The following is a 20,508-nucleotide window of genomic DNA, read 5'->3' on the forward strand; positions in this document are numbered from 1 at the left end:
TATTCGTTTTCTGAGCTACGAACGGGCAGAAAGGTGAGAAAATGTGGGATTTTGACCATTTGTGCTGACCTTAGAATTTCAATGTAGGTCTCTATAACGTGACCCAGCTGCATTGTCAATGGTCGCATTGATTTGATTTTTGGTTTGCTAGTAGGGCGCTGGCACCCACATTCAGGGACCCACAAAATTTGACACTGCTGTGAATAGTTTAGTCGCAAAGTGAAGATTCACGGGTAAAAAGCCCCAAACTGTCAGATAGGTTATTTTTGAGCTTTCAGCAGCCCTGGGCGGGTTCTTTAGAGAAATGTAGCTGTTTTTCTTGGTGGACTTGTCTATGTCCAGCTACACAAGGAGATGATGATGGTCATTGTCTGTTTCTGAGCTGCGAACGGGCAGAAAGGTGAGACAATGTGGGATTTTGACCATTTGTGCTGACCTTTGAATTTCAATGTACCTCTCTATAACATGACCCAGCTGTAATGTCATTGGTCGCATTGACTTGATTTTTGGTTTGCTTGTAGGGCGCTGGCACCCATATGCAGTGACCCAGACAATTTGACACTGCTGTGAATAGTTTAGTCGCAAGGTGAAGATTCACGGGTAAAAAGCCCCAAACTGTCAGATAGGTTATTTTTGAGATTTCACCAGCCCTGGGCGAGTTCTTTAGAGAAATGTAGCTGTTTTTCTTGGTGGACTTGTCTATGTCCAGCTACACAAGGAGATGAGGATGGTCATATTCGTTTTCTGAGGTGCGAACGGGCAGAAAGGTGAGAAAATGTGGGATTTTGACCACTTGTGCTGACCTTTGAATTTCAATGTACCTCTCTATAACGTGACCCAGCTGCATTGTCAATGGTCACATTGATTTGATTTTTGGTTTGCTTGTAGGGCGCTGGCACCCACATTCAGTGGCCTAGAAAATTTGACACTGCTGTGAATAGTTTAGTCGCAAAGTGAAGATTCACGGGTAAAAAGCCCCAAACTGTCAGATAGGTTATTTTTGAGCTTTCAGCAACCCTGGGCGAGTTCTTTAGAGAAATGTAGCTGTTTTTCTTGGTGGACTTGTCTATGTCCAGCTACACAAGGCGATAATGATGGTCATTGTCTCTTTCTGAGCTGCGAACGGGCAGAGAGGTGAGACAATGTGGGATTTTGACCATTTGTGCTGACCTTTGAATTTCAATGTACCTCTCTATAACATAACCCAGCTGTAATGTCATTGGTCACATTGATTTGATTTTTGGTTTGCTTGTAGGGCGCTGGCAGCCATATGCAGTGACCCAGAAAATTTGACACCGCTGTGAATAGTTTAGTCGCAAAGTGAAGATTCACGGGTAAAAAGCCCCAAACTGTCAGATAGGTTATTTTTCAGCTTTCAGCAGCCCTGGGCAAGTTCTTTAGAGAAATGTGGCTGTTTTTCTTGTTGGACTTGTCTATGTCCAGTTACAGAAGGAGATGAGGATGGTCATATTCGTTTTCTGAGCTGCGAACGGGCAGAAAGGTGAGAAAATGTCGGATTTTGACCATTTGTGCTGACCTTTGAATTTCAATGTAGGTCTCTATAACGTGACCCAGCTGCATTGTCAATGATCGCATTGATTTGATTTTTGGTTTGCTTGTAGGGCGCTGGCACCCAAATTCAGTGACCCAGAAAATTTGACACTGCTGTGAATAGTTTAGTCGCAAAGTGAAGATTCACGTGTAAAAAGCCCCAAACTGTCAGATAGGTTCTTTTTGAGCTTTCAGCAGCCCTGGGCGAATTCTTTAGAGAAATGTGGCTGTTTTTCTTGGTGGACTTGTCTATGTCCAGCTACAGAAGGAGATGAGGCTGGCCATATTCGTTTTCTGAGCTGCGAACGGGCAGAAAGGTGAGACAATGTGGGATTTTGACCATTTGTGCTGACCTTTGAATTTCAATGTAGGTCTCTATAACGTGACCCAGCTGCATTGTCAATGATCGCTTTGGTTTGATTTTTGGTTTGCTTGTAGGGCGCTGGCACCCACATTCAGTGACCTAGAAAATTTGACACTGCTGTGAATAGTTTAGTCGCAAAGTGAAGATTCACGGGTAAAAAGCCCCAAACTGTCAGATAGGTTATTTTTGAGCTTTCAGCAGCCCTGGGCGGGTTCTTTAGAGAAATGTAGCTGTTTTTCTTGGTGGACTTGTCTATGTCCAGCTACACAAGGAGATGATGATGGTCATTGTCTGTTTCTGAGCTGCGAACGGGCAGAAAGGTGAGACAATGTGGGATTTTGACCATTTGTGCTGACCTTTGAATTTCAATGTACCTCTCTATAACATGACCCAGCTGTAATGTCATTGGTCGCATTGATTTGATTTTTGGTTTGCTTGTAGGGCGCTGGCACCCATATGCAGTGACCCACAAAATTTGACACTGCTGTGAATAGTTTAGTCGCAAAGTGAAGATTCACGGGTAAAAAGCCCCAAACTGTCAGATAGGTTATTTTTGAGCTTTCAGCAGCCCTGGGCGGGTTCTTTAGAGAAATGTAGCTGTTTTTCTTGGTGGACTTGTCTATGTCCAGCTACACAAGGAGATGAGGCTGGCCATATTCGTTTTGTGAGCTGCGAACGGGCAGAAAGGTGAGAAAATGTCGGATTTTGACCATTTGTGCTGACCTTTGAATTTCAATGTACCTCTCTATAACATGACCCAGCTGTAATGTCATTGGTCGCATTGATTTGATTTTTGGTTTGCTTGTAGGGCACTGGCACCCATATGCAGTGACCCAGAAAATTTGACACTGCTGTAAATAGTTTAGTCGCAAAGTGAAGATTCACGGGTAAAAAGGCCCAAACTGTCAGATAGGTTATTTTTGAGCTTTCAGCAGCCCTGGGCGAGTTCTTTAGAGAAATGTGGCTGTTTTTCTTGGTGGACTTGTCTATGTCCAGCTACACAAGGAGATGAGGATGGTCATATTCGTTTTCTGAGCTGCGAACGGGCAGAAAGGTGAGAAAATGTGGGATTTTGACCATTTGTGCTGACCTTTGAATTTCAATGTAGGTCTCTATAACGTGACCCAGGTGCATTGTCAATGGTCGCATTGATTTGATTTTTGGTTTGCTTGGAGGGCGCTGGCACCCACATTCAGTGACCTAGAAAATTTCCCATTTCACAAGCAATGGAAAATTGTGTAGGGAAGTGGGAATTGTATAAGGAGTTGGAGGTGAGATATAACTATGTCTAGCCCTCGCGATTTACGCGATTTCATGCTCGAACACAGCATTTTTTTAAAGTTCAATATTCTAATGAAGCTGTACTTGATGCAGCTCATCCAAGGCCCTTCAGGCCTATTTTCATGGAGAACAAACCCAAACAGGGTGGGTGGGTGGGACATAGTTATATCTCACCTTCAACTCCTTATACAATTCCCACTTCACTACACAATTTTCCATTGCTTGTGAAATGGGAAATTGCATGTCGGAGTTTCCGGTGAGATATAACTATGTCTTGTTTAAAGTCGGTTCCGCACCCTGAGCGGAAACAAGAAACTATCACACTGTCCACACAAGGACTTAGTGAAAGTTCTAGTAAAAGGTGCGTGGCATGATAAACAAGCATAATCAGCCCACACTATGCCAGGCACAGACCACCGAATGACCATCACTGAGTACAGATGGAATTATCATAAAACTTACGCATGGAACGGCGAGTGGAGTAGATCATACCAAAATGGAATACAACTTAGCATTGTCAACTATGCAGAATTAACGGACAATGCAAACTCCAGAGTGGGAACACCTGGGAAAAACTGGTGCACCAGGTATATACAGGACCTTCGGAAAGGAAAAGGTCTGAGAAAAACCCAAATGTGTAGGAGAAAAGAACACGGTGGACTGAAGCCGTGGACCCTATCGGCCGCAATCATGAGCGGCGGAATAACAGACTGTCAGCCAAGGACAGTCGCACCGAAGGTGGTGCCATCAGAAGGAGGAGGGTGAAACATCACGAGAATAAAACCTCTGGAATATAGAGGATTGCGCCCAGGCGGTGGCCCAGAGGATGTCGGGTACAGAGGCTCCCTTCCGACAGGCAGCGGAGGTGGCCGCACTACGTGTGGAATGCGCCGTGAAAAACGATGGTGTCCACACCAGCATCCGACATGGAAGTGAGGAGCCACCTCAGCGGCAACGGTGCTCGGTGAGACCAGCTTGTGAGGACGTCGGAGCGACAGCAGCAGAGGGTTGGCAGACGCGGCGGCAGCGGGCGGGAAACTCTCTCTCTCTCTGTGCGAGCAGAATACTGCCTTAGAGCATCTACACACAACGGAGGGTGCTGAGGGCAAGCAGGGAAGACAAACTGCTTGGCTGGATCACCGACGCGCTGATTCTGGGTAAAAGTGGGGATCCTAAATGAAGCAGCGTTGACAACAATGTCCATAAAACGAACATCGAGCTTCTGCAGCTCAGAGCAACGCCGGGCACCCGTCAGAGCCAGCAGCATAGTCAACCCGAGAGTCAGTTCTTTGAGAGACTCATGCGTGAAGGACATGTTCCGGAACCGATCCAGGACTGCCTGTACATTCCACATGCTGCCATAGCACGGCTGAGAAGGACGGAACTGGTATGCACCGGGTAGCATATGAGACACCAGAGGATGCGGGCCAACCACAACGCCATCGATGGGAGGAAGCGTCATTGACATGGCTGACCGGTACAACCCTAGCGTATGATACAGTCGAGCCAGACGGAATGAAGAGGTCAGAAAATCGAGGACCTCTGAGAGAACACCCAGGGAAGCAATTTGCCGTGTGGCACACCAATCACACCATGTGTTCCATGCCGACTGATACACACGGTCGGTGAGGGAACGCCATGACGCCAAGAGTAGGTTGGCAGGGTCGTCCGAAACTCCGCTGCGGCTGTTGCTAGCCCGGAGAGTTTCCATGCGACCAGGGTGAAGTGAGCTGACTGTACTGACGGGTGAACTTTGTGATCTGGACCAGCGAACAAGACCGGAGAGGTTGACAGCACACGCGGAATGTCCACCACGAGTGCCAAGAGAGCTGGAACCCAAGCCTGGCCGGGCCAAAGCGGAGTGACCATGACTATGGATGGGATCTCCTGTAGAACAACCCTGGCCGGGCATTTGCCAATCAGATAGATTGGAGGGAAGGCATAGACTTGCAGGCAGGACCAGTCGAGACGGAAGGCATGCGGGCGGTGTGCATATGGGCGCCAACTGACGTACGTGTGCAGTCAAAAGTTAGTGCGAGATGCAAACAGGTCGCAGGTACTCGGTCACATGATCTGGTGATCCTGGAAAACTGACCGGTCGAGCATCCAGGCGCTGGTATCGGTGTGATGGCGAGAGTGATAATCGGCAACTGTATTCACTGCATCAGGTAGATATTGGGAATCAAAGTGATATCTCTGAGCAGACTGACACCACTCCCTCAGCGTGGCAGCTATCCTGTCTAATGTCGGTGATGAACGGCTGCCAGTGCGAGGCAAACAGGGAACAGCCACACGTTAGTCGAGCTGCAGGAGAATACTGCCCTGGTATAGAGAAGGCGCTAGCGACTGGACAGCATACTGGGCTGTGAGCGGTTCCGGGACATTCATGTGAAGCTGGGGACATTCATGTGAAGCTGTTTCTCGGCAGATGTCCATCAGCCGCCTGTGGTGACATTGGCATTATCCACTAATGAATCTCGGCATGGCACTCATGACTGAGAGTAATCTGTAAGTGTAAAAGGGACCCTGCCGTAGGAACGTGGTTTTCAAACACTGCAAGCGACGATAGTTAAGTGATGCAGGAACCATGGTGGACACCATCATGCCCACAATTGACGCAATACCCCGAAGACATACGGTGTGAGCAGCCAGCAGACGCGCACATTGTTGTTGAAGCGTGGATGCTTTCGAGTCTGGCAATGAGAACGTACCATCTTCACCACAGGGTGCAGAGTCAGTCTTGGTGAATACTCTGGCCTCTGGGACCACTGCGCAAGCCAAACGGTAGACAGGTAAACTGGGAAATCTGTTGATACCACTGAAAACTGGAGAAACTGACGATCGAGCCGCTGGACTGGAGAAATAAGCATCTCTTAAGTCTATCCCGATCATCACATCCCCTAGCTGCAGGTGATCCGGCATTGTCTTCAATGACTCCAGCGCGAAGTGGTGATACTACAGATAGCTGTTCAGCGCTCGGAGGTTGATAATTGTGGGGGCCGGGGTTTGCCATTATTAAAATTATTTCTTTTCTTTTTGTTTTGTCTTCACACATTCGTCACTCTGTGAAATGCCACGAATGATAGCAAATTGCCGTGTACCACAAAAAGCCATTGGCAAAACAAACCAATGCATGGCTCGTAATTATTATCGCCTTACTCAGGACCGCCGGATGCAGCGTTTGAGTGGTCCGGTAGTATCATGGCCGTTATACTTTGTGTAGGGTATGACGGGTACACCTGCCCTCCACAGTAGGAAACACGTGTTCGTGGCTGAAAAGTTGGTCCGGTAATAACCTGACCAGCTCCGGCGGCCTGTTATTAATTGCACATCACGGCAGTATGCTACAAGCACAATTGACAAACATGTCACCCGGCAACAGCAAACGAGTGCGCGTTACAGGATTGGCCTGGCAACTTCAAACAGGCGCAATTGACAAACATGGTGCTCCGCTGGGCAACGTCAACGGGAATGCACCAATACAAACACAGCCCCGGCATCAGCAAACGGGAACACCGTTACAAATATGGTGCCCCGGTAAACTCAACGGGAGCGCACTAATACAAGCTGGCCAGGTAGCTTCAAACAGGCACAACTGACAAACGTGGTGCTCCGCTCGGCAACTTCAGCGTGAGTGCACCAATGCAAACACGGCCCCGGCAACAGCGAACGGGAAAGCCGTTATAAACATGGTGACCGGAAAACTCAACGGGAACACACCAATGCAAGCTGGCCTGGCAACTGTAAAGCGGCACAACTGACAAAATTAATGTGGTGCCCCGCTGGGCAACTTCAACGGGAATGCACCAATACAAACACGGCCCCGGCAACAGCAGACGGGAACGCCGTTTCAAACATGGTGCCCCGGCAAACTCAACGGGAACGCACCAATACAAGCTGGCCTGGCAACTTCAAACAGGCACAACTGACAAACGTGGTGCCCGGCTGGGCAACTTCAACGGGAATGCACCAATCATGTGACAAACACGGCCACGGCAACAGCAAACGGAATCGCCGTTACAAATATGGTGGCCCGGCAAACTCCACGGGAACGCACCAAGCTGGCCTAGCAAATGGGTACACTGTTACAACATCAGACCATCACATCAAGATGCTGCTGCGGCAACAATGTATATGTAGCAGCAATACAGCAGACATGTGAGGTGGATGTGATTGGGACCGTTTGGCCCGCGTGCTACGCCCGAGGTGGTGGAAAGTAACACTGTCCTGATGTGAGGACTCCGAGTCGGCACGAGCATCTGAGCTCTGACTAGAACTAGACCAGTCTAGAGACTAGAGTAGTGCTCACCCTCATCTGAGTCGGAGTATGCCGGTCTTTGACTGAGAACAGTCAGACTCACACTCGGAGGCACTGGCAACAGTGTCCGCCGGACTCGTAGGCACTTAGGCCAAGCAGGTCGTGAGACCGTTCAGGCCGTTTAGGCCGGTAGTGCTCGTCACATTTAAGGACGCACTATGGTGCCGACAAGGTGCCGGGCTGGAGCCACCAGCCACTCGTGTCCTGGCTTCGCCAGAAACATCACACAACCCAAAGTCACGGCGTGACTCGCGTGGACGCAAAACACTCAAAGCACCCGGCCCATCTTGGGGTGTCATCACACGCCCGCATCCACGGCTTAGGGGGTTTCGACCGCATCGGCCGGCACGTGGGCAAGGCGGCGAGCCGCCTGATCATCGTCACGCAAAGACTCTAACAGCTTCTCCATCGCTGAGAGTCTAAGACGGTGAGAGGAAAATATCCAAGGCACTTCTTGTTCGAGCATGAAAAAAGGCCTAAAGGGCCTTGGATGAGCTGCATCAAGTACAGCTTCATTAGAATATTGAACTTTAAAAAAATGCTGTGTTCGAGCATGAAATCGCGTAAATCGCGAGGGCTAGACATAGTTATATCTCACCGGAAACTCCGACATGCAATTTGACACTGCTGTGAATAGTTTAGTCGCAAAGTGAAGATTCACGGGTAAATAGCCCCAAACTGTCAGATAGGTTATTTTTGAGCTTTCAGCAGCCCTGGGCGGGTTCTTTAGAGAAATGTGGCTGTTTTTCTTGGTGGACTTGTCTATGTCCAGCTACGCGATGATGATGGTCATTGTCTGTTTCTGAGCTGCGAACGGGCAGAAAGGTGAGACAATGTGGGATTTTGTCCATTTGTGCTGACCTTTGAATTTCAATGTACCTCTCTATAACATGACCCAGCTGTAATGTCATTGGTCGCATTGATTTGATTTTTGGTTTGCTTGTAGGGCGCTGGCACCCATATGCAGTGACCCAGAAAATTTGACACTGCTGTGAATAGTTTAGTCGCAAAGTGAAGATTCACGGGTAAAAAGCCCCAAACTGTCAGATAGGTTATTTTTCAGCTTTCAGCAGCCCTGGGCGAGTTGTTTAGAGAAATGTGGCTGTTTTTCTTGGTGGACTTGTCTATGTCCAGCTACACAAGGAGATGAGGATGGTCATATTCGTTTTCTGAGCTGCGAACGGGCAGAAAGGTGAGAAAATGTGGGATTTTGACCATTTGTGCTGACCTTTGAATTTCAATGTAGGTCTCTATAACGTGACCCAGCTGCATTGTCAATGGTCGCATTGATTTGATTTTTGGTTTGCTTGGAGGGCGCTGGCACCCACATTTAGTGACCTAGAAAATTTGGCACTGCTGTGAATAGTTTAGTCGCAAAGTGAAGATTCACGGGTAAAAAGCCCCAAACTGTCAGATAGGTTATTTTTGAGCTTTCAGCAGCCCTAGGCGGGTTCTTTAGAGAAATGTAGCTGTTTTTCTTGTTGGACTTGTCTATGTCCAGCTACACAAGTAGATGATGATGGTCATTGTCTGTTTCTGAGCTGCGAACGGGCAGAAAGGTGAGACAATGTGGGATTTTGACCATTTGTGCTGACCTTTGAATTTCAATGTACCTCTCTATAACATGACCCAGCTGTAATGTCATTGGTCGCATTGATTTGATTTTTGGTTTGCTTGTAGGGCGCTGGCACCCATATGCAGTGACCCAGAAAATTTGACACTGCTGTGAATAGTTTAGTCGCAAAGTGAAGATTCACGGGTAAAAAGTCCCAAACTGTCAGATAGGGTATTTTTCAGCTTTCAGCAGCCCTGGGCGAGTTCTTTAGAGAAATGTGGCTGTTTTTCTTGGTGGACTTGTCTATGTCCAGCTACACAAGGAGATGAGGATTATTCGTTTTCTGAGCTGCAAACGGGCAGAAAGGTGAGAAAATGTGGGATTTTGACCATTTGTGCTGACCTTTGAATTTCAATGTAGGTCTTTATAACGTGACCCAGCTGCATTGTCATTGGTTGCATTGATTTGATTTTTGGTTTGCTTAGAGGGCGCTGGCACCCATATTCAGTGACCTAGAAAATTTGACACTGCTGTGAATAGTTTAGTCGCAAAGTGAAGATTCACGGGTAAAAAGCCCCAAACTGTCAGATAGGTTATTTTCGAGCATTCAGCAGCCCTGGGCGGGTTCTTTAGAGAAATGTAGCTGTTTTTCTTGGTGGACTTGTCTATGTCCAGCTACACAAGGAGATGATGATGGTCATTGTCTGTTTCTGAGCTGCGAACGTGCAGAAAGGTGAGACAATGTGGGATTTTGACCATTTGTGCTGACCTTTGAATTTCAATGTACCTCTCTATAACATGACCCAGCTGTAATGTCATTGGTCGCATTGATTTGATTTTTGGTTTGCTTGTAGGGCGCTGGCACCCATATGCAGTGACCCAGAAAATTTGACACTGCTGTGAATAGTTTAGTCGCAAAGTGAAGATTCACGGGTAAAAAGCCCCAAACTGTCAGATAGGTTATTTTTGAGCTTTCAGCAGCCCTGGGCGAGTTCTTTAGAGAAATGTAGCTGTTTTTCTTGGTGGACCTGTCTATGTCCAGCTACACAAGGAGATGAGGATGGTCATATTCGTTTTCTGAGCTACGAACGGGCAGAAAGGTGAGAAAATGTCGGATTTTGACCATTTGTGCTGACCTTAGAATTTCAATGTAGGTCTCTATAACGTGACCCAGCTGCATTGTCAATGGTCGCATTGATTTGATTTTTGGTTTGCTAGTAGGGTGCTGGCACCCACATTCAGTGACCCAGAAAATTTGGCACTGCTGTGAATAGTTTAGTCGCAAAGTGAAGATTCACGGGTAAAAAGCCCCAAACTGTCAGATAGGTTATTTTTCAGCTTTCAGCAGACCTGGGCGAGTTCTTTAGAGAAATGTAGCTGTTTTTCTTGGTGGACTTGTCTATGTCCAGCTACACAAGGAGATGATGATGGTCATTGTCTGTTTCTGAGCTGCGAACGGGCAGAAAGGTGAGACAATGTGGGATTTTGACCATTTGTGCTGACCTTTGAATTTCAATGTACCTCTCTATAACATGACCCAGCTGTAATATCATTGGTCGCATTGATTTGATTTTTGGTTTGCTTGTAGGGCACTGGCACCCATATGCAGTGACCCACCAAATTTGACACTGCTGTGAATAGTTTAGTCGCAAAGTGAAGATTCACGGGTAAAAAGCCCCAAACTGTCAGATAGGTTATTTTTGAGCTTTCAGCAGCCCTGGGCGAGTTCTTTAGAGAAATGTGGCTGTTTTTCTTGGTGGACTTGTCTATGTCCAGCTACACAAGGAGATGAGGATGGTCATATTCGTTTTCTGAGCTGCGAACGGGCAGAAAGGTGAGACAATGTGGGATTTTGACCATTTGTGCTGACCTTTGAATTTCAATGTACCTCTCTATAACATGACCCAGCTGTAATGTCATTGGTCGCATTGACTTGATTTTTGGTTTGCTTGTAGGGCGCTGGCACCCATATGCAGTGACCCAGAAAATTTGACACTGCTGTGAATAGTTTAGTCGCAAAGTGAAGATTCACGGGTAAAAAGCCCCAAACTGTCAGATAGGTTATTTTTGAGCTTTCAGCAGCCCTGGGCGGGTTCTTTAGAGAAATGTAGCTGTTTTTCTTGGTGGACTTGTCTATGTCCAGCTACACAAGGAGATGATGATGGTCATTGTCTGTTTCTGAGCTGCGAACGGGCAGAAAGGTGAGACAATGTGGGATTTTGACCATTTGTGCTGACCTTTGAATTTCAATGTACCTCTCTATAACATGACCCAGCTGTAATGTCAATGGTCGCATTGATTTGATTTTTGGTTTGCTTGGAGGGCGCTGGCACCCACATTCAGTGACCTAGAAAATTTGACATTGCTGTAAATAGTTTAGTCGCAAAGTGAAGATTCACGGGTAAAAAGCCCCAAACTGTCAGATAGGTTATTTTTGAGCTTTCAGCAGCCCTGGGCGGGTTCTTTAGAGAAATGTAGCTGTTTTTCTTGGTGGACTTGTCTATGTCCAGCTACACAAGGAGATGAGGATGGTCATTGTCCGTTACTGAGCTGCGAACGGGCAGAAAGGTGAGACAATGTGGGATTTTGACCATTTGTGCTGACCTTTGAATTTCAATGTGCCTCTCTATAACACGACCCAGCTGTAATATCATTGGTCGCATTGATTTGATTTTTGGTTTGCTTGGAGGGCGCTGGCACCCGCATTCAGTGGTCTAGAAAATTTGACACTGCTGTGAATAGTTTAGTCGCAAAGTGAAGATTCACGGGTAAAAAGCCCCAAACTGTCAGATAGGTTATTTTTGAGCTTTCAGCAGCCCTGGGCGAGTTATTTAGAGAAATGTGGCTGTTTTTCTTGGTGGACTTGTCTATGTCCAGCTACACAAGGAGATGAGGATGGCCATATTCGTTTTGTGAGCTGCGAACGGGCAGAAAGGTGAGAAAATGTCGGATTTTGACCATTTGTGCTGACCTTTGAATTTCAATGTAGGTCTCTATAAAGTGACCCAGCTGCATTGTCAATGGTCTCATTGATTTGATTTTTGGTTTGCTTGTAGGGCGCTGGCACCCACATTCAGTGACCTAGAAAATTTGACACTGCTGTGAATAGTTTAGTCGCAAAGTGAAGATTCACGGGTAAAAAGCCCCAAACTGTCAGATAGGTTATTTTTGAGCTTTCAGCAGCCCTGGGCGGGTTCTTTAGAGAAATGTAGCTGTTTTTCTTGGTGGACTTGTCTATGTCCAGCTACACAAGGAGATGATGATGATCATTGTCTGTTTCTGAGCTGCGAACGTGCAGAAAGGTGAGACAATGTGGGATTTTGACCATTTGTGCAGACCTTTGAATTTCAATGTAGGTCTCTATAACGTGACCCAGCTGCATTGTCAATGGTCGCATTAATTTGATTTTTGGTTTGCTTGGAGGGCGCTGGCACCCACATTCAGTGACCTAGAAAATTTGACATTGCTGTAAATAGTTTAGTCGCAAAGTGAAGATTCACGGGTAAATAGCCCCAAACTGTCAGATAGGTTATTTTTGAGCTTTCAGCAGCCCTGGGCGGGTTCTTTAGAGAAATGTAGCTGTTTTTCTTGGTGGACTTGTCTATGTCCAGCTACACAAGGAGATGAGGATGGTCATTGTCCGTTACTGAGCTGCGAACGGGCAGAAAGGTGAGACAATGTGGGATTTTGACCATTTGTGCTGACCTTTGAATTTCAATGTACCTCTCTATAACACGACCCAGCTGTAATATCATTGGTCGCATTGATTTGATTTTTGGTTTGCTTGGAGAGCGCTGGCACCCACATTCAGTGACCCAGAAAATTTGACACTGCTGTGAATAGTTTAGTCGCAAAGTGAAGATTCACGGGTAAAAAGCCCCAAACTGTCAGATAGGTTATTTTTGAGCTTTCAGCAGCCCTGGGCGAGTTCTTTAGAGAAATGTGGCTGTTTTTCTTGGTGGACTTGTCTATGTCCAGCTACACAAGGAGATGAGGATGGCCATATTCGTTTTCTGAGCTGCGAACGGGCAGAAAGGTGAGAAAATGTGGGATTTTGACCATTTGTGCTGACCTTTGAATTTCAATGTAGGTCTCTATAAAGTGACCCAGCTGCATTGTCAATGGTCGCATTGATTTGATTTTTGGTTTGCTTGTAGGGAGCTGGCACCCACATTCAGTTACCTAGAAAATTTGACACTGCTGTGAATAGTTTAGTCGCAAAGTGAAGATTCATGGGTAAAAAGCCCCAAAGTGTCAGATAGGTTATTTTTGAGCTTTCAGCAGCCCTGGGCGGGTTCTTTAGAGAAATGTAGCTGTTTTTGTTGGTGGACTTGTCTATGTCCAGCTACACAAGGAGATGATGATGGTCATTGTCTGTTTCTGAGCTGCGAACGTGCAGAAAGGTGAGACAATGTGGGATTTTCACCATTTGTGCTGACCTTTGAATTTCAATGTACCTCTCTATAACATGACCCAGCTGTAATGTCATTGGTCGCATTGATTTGATTTTTGGTTTGCTTGTAGGGCGCTGGCACCCATATGCAGTGACCCAGAAAATTTGACACTGCTGTGAATAGTTTAGTCGCAAAGTGAAGATTCACGGGTAAAAAGCCCCAAACTGTCAGATAGGTTATTTTTGAGCTTTCAGCAGCCCTGGGCGGGTTCTTTAGAGAAATGTAGCTGTTTTTTTTGGTGGACTTATCTATGTCCAGCTACACAAGGAGATGATGATGGTCATTGTCTGTTTCTGAGCTGCGAACGGGCAGAAAGGTGAGACAATGTGGGATTTTGACCATTTGTGCTGACCTTTGAATTTCAATGTACCTCTCTATAACATGACCCAGCTGTAATGTCATTGGTCGCATTGATTTGATTTTTGGTTTGCTTGAAGGGCGCTGGCACCCATATGCAGTGACCCACAAAATTTGACACTGCTGTGAATAGTTTAGTCGCAAAGTGAAGATTCACGGGTAAAAAGCCCCAAACTGTCAGTTAGGTTATTTTTGAGCTTTCAGCAGCCCTGAGCGGGTTCTTTAGAGAAATGTAGCTGTTTTTCTTGGTGGACTTGTCTATGTCCAGGTACATAAGCAGATGATGATGGTCATTGTCTGTTTCTGAGCTGCGAACGGGCAGAAAGGTGAGACAATGTGGGATTTTGACCATTTGTGCTGACCTTTGAATTTCAATGTACCTCTCTATAACATGACCCAGCTGTAATGTCATTGGTCGCATTGATTTGATTTTTGGTTTGCTTGTAGAGCGCTGGCGCCCATATGCAGTGACCCACAAAATTTGACACTGCTGTGAATAGTTTAGTCGCAAAGTGAAGATTCACGGGTAAAAAGCCCCAAACTGTCAGATAGGTTATTTTTGAGCTTTCACCAGCCCTGGGCGAGTTCTTTAGAGAAATGTGGCTGTTTTTCTTGGTGGACTTGTCTATGTCCAGCTGCACAAGGAGATGAGGATGGTCATATTCGTTTTCTGAGCTGCGAACGGGCAGAAAGGTGAGACAATGTGGGATTTTGACCATTTGTGCTGACCTTTGAATTTCAATGTACCTCTCTATAACATGACCCGGCTGTAATGTCATTGGTCGCATTGACTTGATTTTTGGTTTGCTTGTAGGGCGCTGGCACCCATATGCAGTGACCCAGAAAATTTGACACGGCTGTGAATAGTTTAGTCGCAAAGTGAAGATTCACGGGTAAAAAGCCCCAAACTGTCAGATAGGTTATTTTTGAGCTTTCAGCAGCCCTGGGCGAGTTCTTTAGAGAAATGTGGCTGTTTTTCTTGGTTGACTTGTCTATGTCCAGCTACACAAGGAGATGAGGATGGTCATATTCGTTTTCTGAGCTGCGAAAGGGCAGAAAGGTGAGACAATGTGGGATTTTGACCATTTGTGCTGACCTTTGAATTTCAATGTACCTCTCTATAACATGACCCAGCTGTAATGTCATTGGTCGCATCGACTTGATTTTTGGTTTGCTTGTAGGGCGCTGGCACCCATATGCAGTGACCCAGAAAATTTGACACTGCTGTGAATAGTTTAGTCGCAAAGTGAAGATTCACGGGTAAAAAGCCCCAAACTGTCAGATAGGTTATTTTTGAGCTTTCAGCAGCCCTGGGCGAGTTCTTTAGAGAAATGTGGCTGTTTTTCTTGGTTGACTTGTCTATGTCCAGCTACACAAGGAGATGAGGATGGTCATATTCGTTTTCTGAGCTGCGAACGGGCAGAAAGGTGAGAAAATGTGGGATTTTGACCATTTGTGCTGACCTTTGAATTTCAATGTAGGTCTCTATAACGTGACCCAGCTGCATTGTCAATGGTCGCATTACTTTGATTTTTGGTTTGCTTGGAGGGCGCTGGCACCCACATTCAGTGACCTAGAAAATTTGACATTGCTGTAAATAGTTTAGTCGCAAAGTGAAGATTCACGGGTAAAAAGCCCCAAACTGTCAGATAGGTTATTTTTGAGCTTTCAGCAGCCCTGGGCGGGTTCTTTAGAGAAATGTAGCTGTTTTTCTTGGTGGACTTGTCTATGTCCAGCTACACAAGGAGATGAGGATGGTCATTGTCCGTTACTGAGCTGCGAACGGGCAGAAAGGTGAGACAATGTGGGATTTTGACCATTTGTGCTGACCTTTGAATTTCAATGTGCCTCTCTATAACACGACCCAGCTGTAATATCATTGGTCGCATTGATTTGATTTTTGGTTTGCTTGGAGGGCGCTGGCACCCACATTCAGTGGTCTAGAAAATTTGACACTGCTGTGAATAGTTTAGTCGCAAAGTGAAGATTCACGGGTAAAAAGCCCCAAACTGTCAGATAGGTTATTTTTGAGCTTTCAGCAGCCCTGGGCGAGTTATTTAGAGAAATGTGGCTGTTTTTCTTGGTGGACTTGTCTATGTCCAGCTACACAAGGAGATGAGGATGGCCATATTCGTTTTGTGAGCTGCGAACGGGCAGAAAGGTGAGAAAATGTCGGATTTTGACCATTTGTGCTGACCTTTGAATTTCAATGTAGGTCTCTATAAAGTGACCCAGCTGCATTGTCAATGGTCTCATTGATTTGATTTTTGGTTTGCTTGTAGGGCGCTGGCACCCACATTCAGTGACCTAGAAAATTTGACACTGCTGTGAATAGTTTAGTCGCAAAGTGAAGATTCACGGGTAAAAAGCCCCAAACTGTCAGATAGGTTATTTTTGAGCTTTCAGCAGCCCTGGGCGGGTTCTTTAGAGAAATGTAGCTGTTTTTCTTGGTGGACTTGTCTATGTCCAGCTACACAAGGAGATGATGATGATCATTGTCTGTTTCTGAGCTGCGAACGTGCAGAAAGGTGAGACAATGTGGGATTTTGACCATTTGTGCAGACCTTTGAATTTCAATGTAGGTCTCTACAACGTGACCCAGCTGCATTGTCAATGGTCGCATTAATTTGATTTTTGGTTTGCTTGGAGGGCGCTGGCACCCACATTCAGTGACCTAGAAAATTTGACATTGCTGTAAATAGTTTAGTCGCAAAGTGAAGATTCACGGGTAAATAGCCCCAAACTGTCAGATAGGTTATTTTTGAGCTTTCAGCAGCCCTGGGCGGGTTCTTTAGAGAAATGTAGCTGTTTTTCTTGGTGGACTTGTCTATGTCCAGCTACACAAGGAGATGAGGATGGTCATTGTCCGTTACTGAGCTGCGAACGGGCAGAAAGGTGAGACAATGTGGGATTTTGACCATTTGTGCTGACCTTTGAATTTCAATGTACCTCTCTATAACACGACCCAGCTGTAATATCATTGGTCGCATTGATTTGATTTTTGGTTTGCTTGGAGGGCGCTGGCACCCACATTCAGTGACCCAGAAAATTTGACACTGCTGTGAATAGTTTAGTCGCAAAGTGAAGATTCACGGGTAAAAAGCCCCAAACTGTCAGATAGGTTATTTTTGAGCTTTCAGCAGCCCTGGGCGAGTTCTTTAGAGAAATGTGGCTGTTTTTCTTGGTGGACTTGTCTATGTCCAGCTACACAAGGAGATGAGGATGGCCATATTCGTTTTCTGAGCTGCGAACGGGCAGAAAGGTGAGAAAATGTGGGATTTTGACCATTTGTGCTGACCTTTGAATTTCAATGTAGGTCTCTATAAAGTGACCCAGCTGCATTGTCAATGGTCGCATTGATTTGATTTTTGGTTTGCTTGTAGGGAGCTGGCACCCACATTCAGTTACCTAGAAAATTTGACACTGCTGTGAATAGTTTAGTCGCAAAGTGAAGATTCATGGGTAAAAAGCCCCAAAGTGTCAGATAGGTTATTTTTGAGCTTTCAGCAGCCCTGGGCGGGTTCTTTAGAGAAATGTAGCTGTTTTTCTTGGTGGACTTGTCTATGTCCAGCTACACAAGGAGATGATGATGGTCATTGTCTGTTTCTGAGCTGCGAACGTGCAGAAAGGTGAGACAATGTGGGATTTTGACCATTTGTGCTGACCTTTGAATTTCAATGTACCTCTCTATAACATGACCCAGCTGTAATGTCATTTGTCGCATTGATTTGATTTTTGGTTTGCTTGTAGGGCGCTGGCACCCATATGCAGTGACCTAGAAAATTTGACACTGCTGTGAATAGTTTAGTCGCAAAGTGAAGATTCACGGGTAAAAAGCCCCAAACTGTCAGATAGGTTATTTTTGAGCTTTCAGCAGCCCTGGGCGAGTTCTTTAGAGAAATGTGGCTGTTTTTCTTGGTGGACTTGTCTATGTCCAGCTATACAAGGAGATGAGGATGGTCATATTCTTTTTCTGAGCTGCGAACGGGCAGAATTGTGAGACAATGTGGGATTTTTACCATTTGCGCTGACCTTTGAATTTCAATGTACCTCTCTATAACATGACCCAGCTGTAATGTCATTGGTCGCATTGACTTGATTTTTGGTTTGCTTGTAGGGCGCTGGCACTCATATACAGTGACCCAGAAAATTTGACACTGCTGTGAATAGTTTAGTCGCAAAGTGAAGATTCACGGGTAAAAAGCCCCAAACTGTCAGATAGGTTATTTTTCAGCTTTCACCAGCCCTGGGCGAGTTCTTTAGAGAAATGTGGCTATTTTTCTTGGTGGACTTGTCTATGTCCAGCTACACAAGGAGATGAGGATGGTCATATTCGTTTTCTGAGCTGCGAACGGGCAGAAAGGTGAGACAATGTGGGATTTTGACCATTTGTGCTGGCTGACCTTTGAATTTCAATGTACCTCTCTATAACATAACCCAGCTGTAATGTCATTGGTCACATTGATTTGATTTTTGGTTTGCTTGTAGGGCGCTGGCACCCATATGCAGTGACCCAGAAAATTTGACACTGCTGTGAATAGTTTAGTCGCAAAGTGAAGATTCACGGGTAAAAAGCTCCAAACTGTCAGATAGGTTATTTTTCAGCTTTCAGCAGCCCTGGGCAAGTTCTTTAGAGAAATGTGGCTGTTTTTCTTGTTGGACTTGTCTATGTCCAGCTACACAAGGATATGAGGATGGTCATATTCGTTTTCTGAGCTGCGAAATGGCAGAAAGGTGAGAAAATGTGGGATTTTGACCATTTGTGCTGACCTTTGAATTTCAATGTAGGTCTCTATAACGTGCCCCACTGCATTGTCAATGGTCGCATTGATTTGATATTTGGTTTGCTTGTAGGGGCTGGCACCCACATTCAGTGACCCAGAAAATTTGGCACTGCTGTGAATAGTTTAGTCGCAAAGTGAAGATTCACGGGTAAAAAGCCCCAAACTGTCAGATAGGTTATTTTTGAGCTCTCAGCAGCCCTGGGCGAATTCTTTAGAGAAATCTGGCTGTTTTTCTTGGTGGACTTGTCTATTTCCAGCTACAGAAGGAGATGAGGATGGCCATATTCGTTTTCTGAGCTGCGAACGGGCAGAAAGGTGAGACAATGTGGAATTTTGACCATTTGTGCTGACCTTTGAATTTCAATGTAGGTCTCTATAACGTGACCCAGCTGCATTGTCAATGGTCGCATTGGTTTGATTTTTGGTTTGCTTGTAGGGCGCTGGCACCCACATTCAGTGACCTAGAAAATTTGACACTGCTGTGAATAGTTTAGTCGCAAAGTGAAGATTCACGGGTAAAAAGCCCCAAACTGTCAGATAGGTTACTTTTGAGCTTTCAGCAGCCCTGGGCGGGTTCTTTAGAGAAATGTAGCTGTTTTTCTTGGTGGACTTGTCTATGTCCAGCTACACAAGGAGATGATGATGGTCATTGTCTGTTTCTGAGCTGCGAACGGGCAGAAAGGTGAGACAATGTGGGATTTTGACCATTTGTGCTGACCTTTGAATTGCAATGTACCTCTCTATAACATGACCCAGCTGTAATGTCATTGGTCGCATTGATTCGATTTTTGGTTTGCTTGTAGGGCGCTGGCACCCATATGCAGTGACCTAGAAAATTTGACATTGCTGTGAATAGTTTAGTCGCAAAGTGAAGATTCACGGGTAAAAAGCCCCAAAGTGTCAGATAGGTTATTTTTGAGCTTTCAGCAGCCCTGGGCGGGTTCTTTAGAGAAATGTAGCTGTTTTTCTTGGTGGACTTGTCTATGTCCAGGTACACAAGGAGATGATGATGGTCATTGTCTGTTTCTGAGCTGCGAACGGGCAGAAAAGTGAGAGAATGTGGGATTTGGACCATTTGCGCTGACCTTTGAATTTCAATGTACCTCTCTATAACATGACCCAGCTGTAATGTCATTGTTCGCATTGATTTGATTTTTGGTTTGCTTGTAGGGCACTGGCACCCATATGCAGTGACCCAGAAAATTTGACACTGCTGTGAATAGTTTAGTCGCAAAGTGAAGATTCACGGGTAAAAAGCCCCAAACTGTCAGATAGGTTATTTTTGAGCTTTCAGCAGCCCTGGGCGAGTTCTTTAGAGAAATGTGGCTGTTTTTCTTGGTGGACTTGTGTATGTCCAGCTACACAAGGAGATGAGGATGGCCATATTCGTTTTGTGAGCTGCGAACGGGCAGAAAGGTGAGAAAATGTGGGATTTTGACCATTTGTGCTGACCTTTGAATTTCAATGTAGGTCTCTATAAAGTGACCCAGCTGCATTGTCAATGGTCGCATTGATTTGATTTTTGGTTTGCTTGTAGGGCGCTGGCACCCACATTCAGTGACCTAGAAAATTTGACACTGCTGTGAATAGTTTAGTCGCAAAGTGAAGATTCATGGGTAAAAAGCCCCAAAGTGTCAGATAGGTTATTTTTGAGCTTTCAGCAGCCCTGGGCGGGTTCTTTAGAGAAATGTAGCTGTTTTTCTTGGTGGACTTGTCTATGTCCAGCTACACAAGGAGATGATGATGGTCATTGTCTGTTTCTGAGCTGCGAACGCGCAGAAAGGTGAGACAATGTGGGATTTTGACCATTTGTGCTGACCTTTGAATTTCAATGTACCTCTCTA

This window comes from Sycon ciliatum, chromosome 6 (genome assembly GCF_964019385.1).
Source record: "Sycon ciliatum chromosome 6, ocSycCili1.1, whole genome shotgun sequence".
NCBI classification, from domain to species: Eukaryota; Metazoa; Porifera; class Calcarea; order Leucosolenida; family Sycettidae; genus Sycon; species Sycon ciliatum.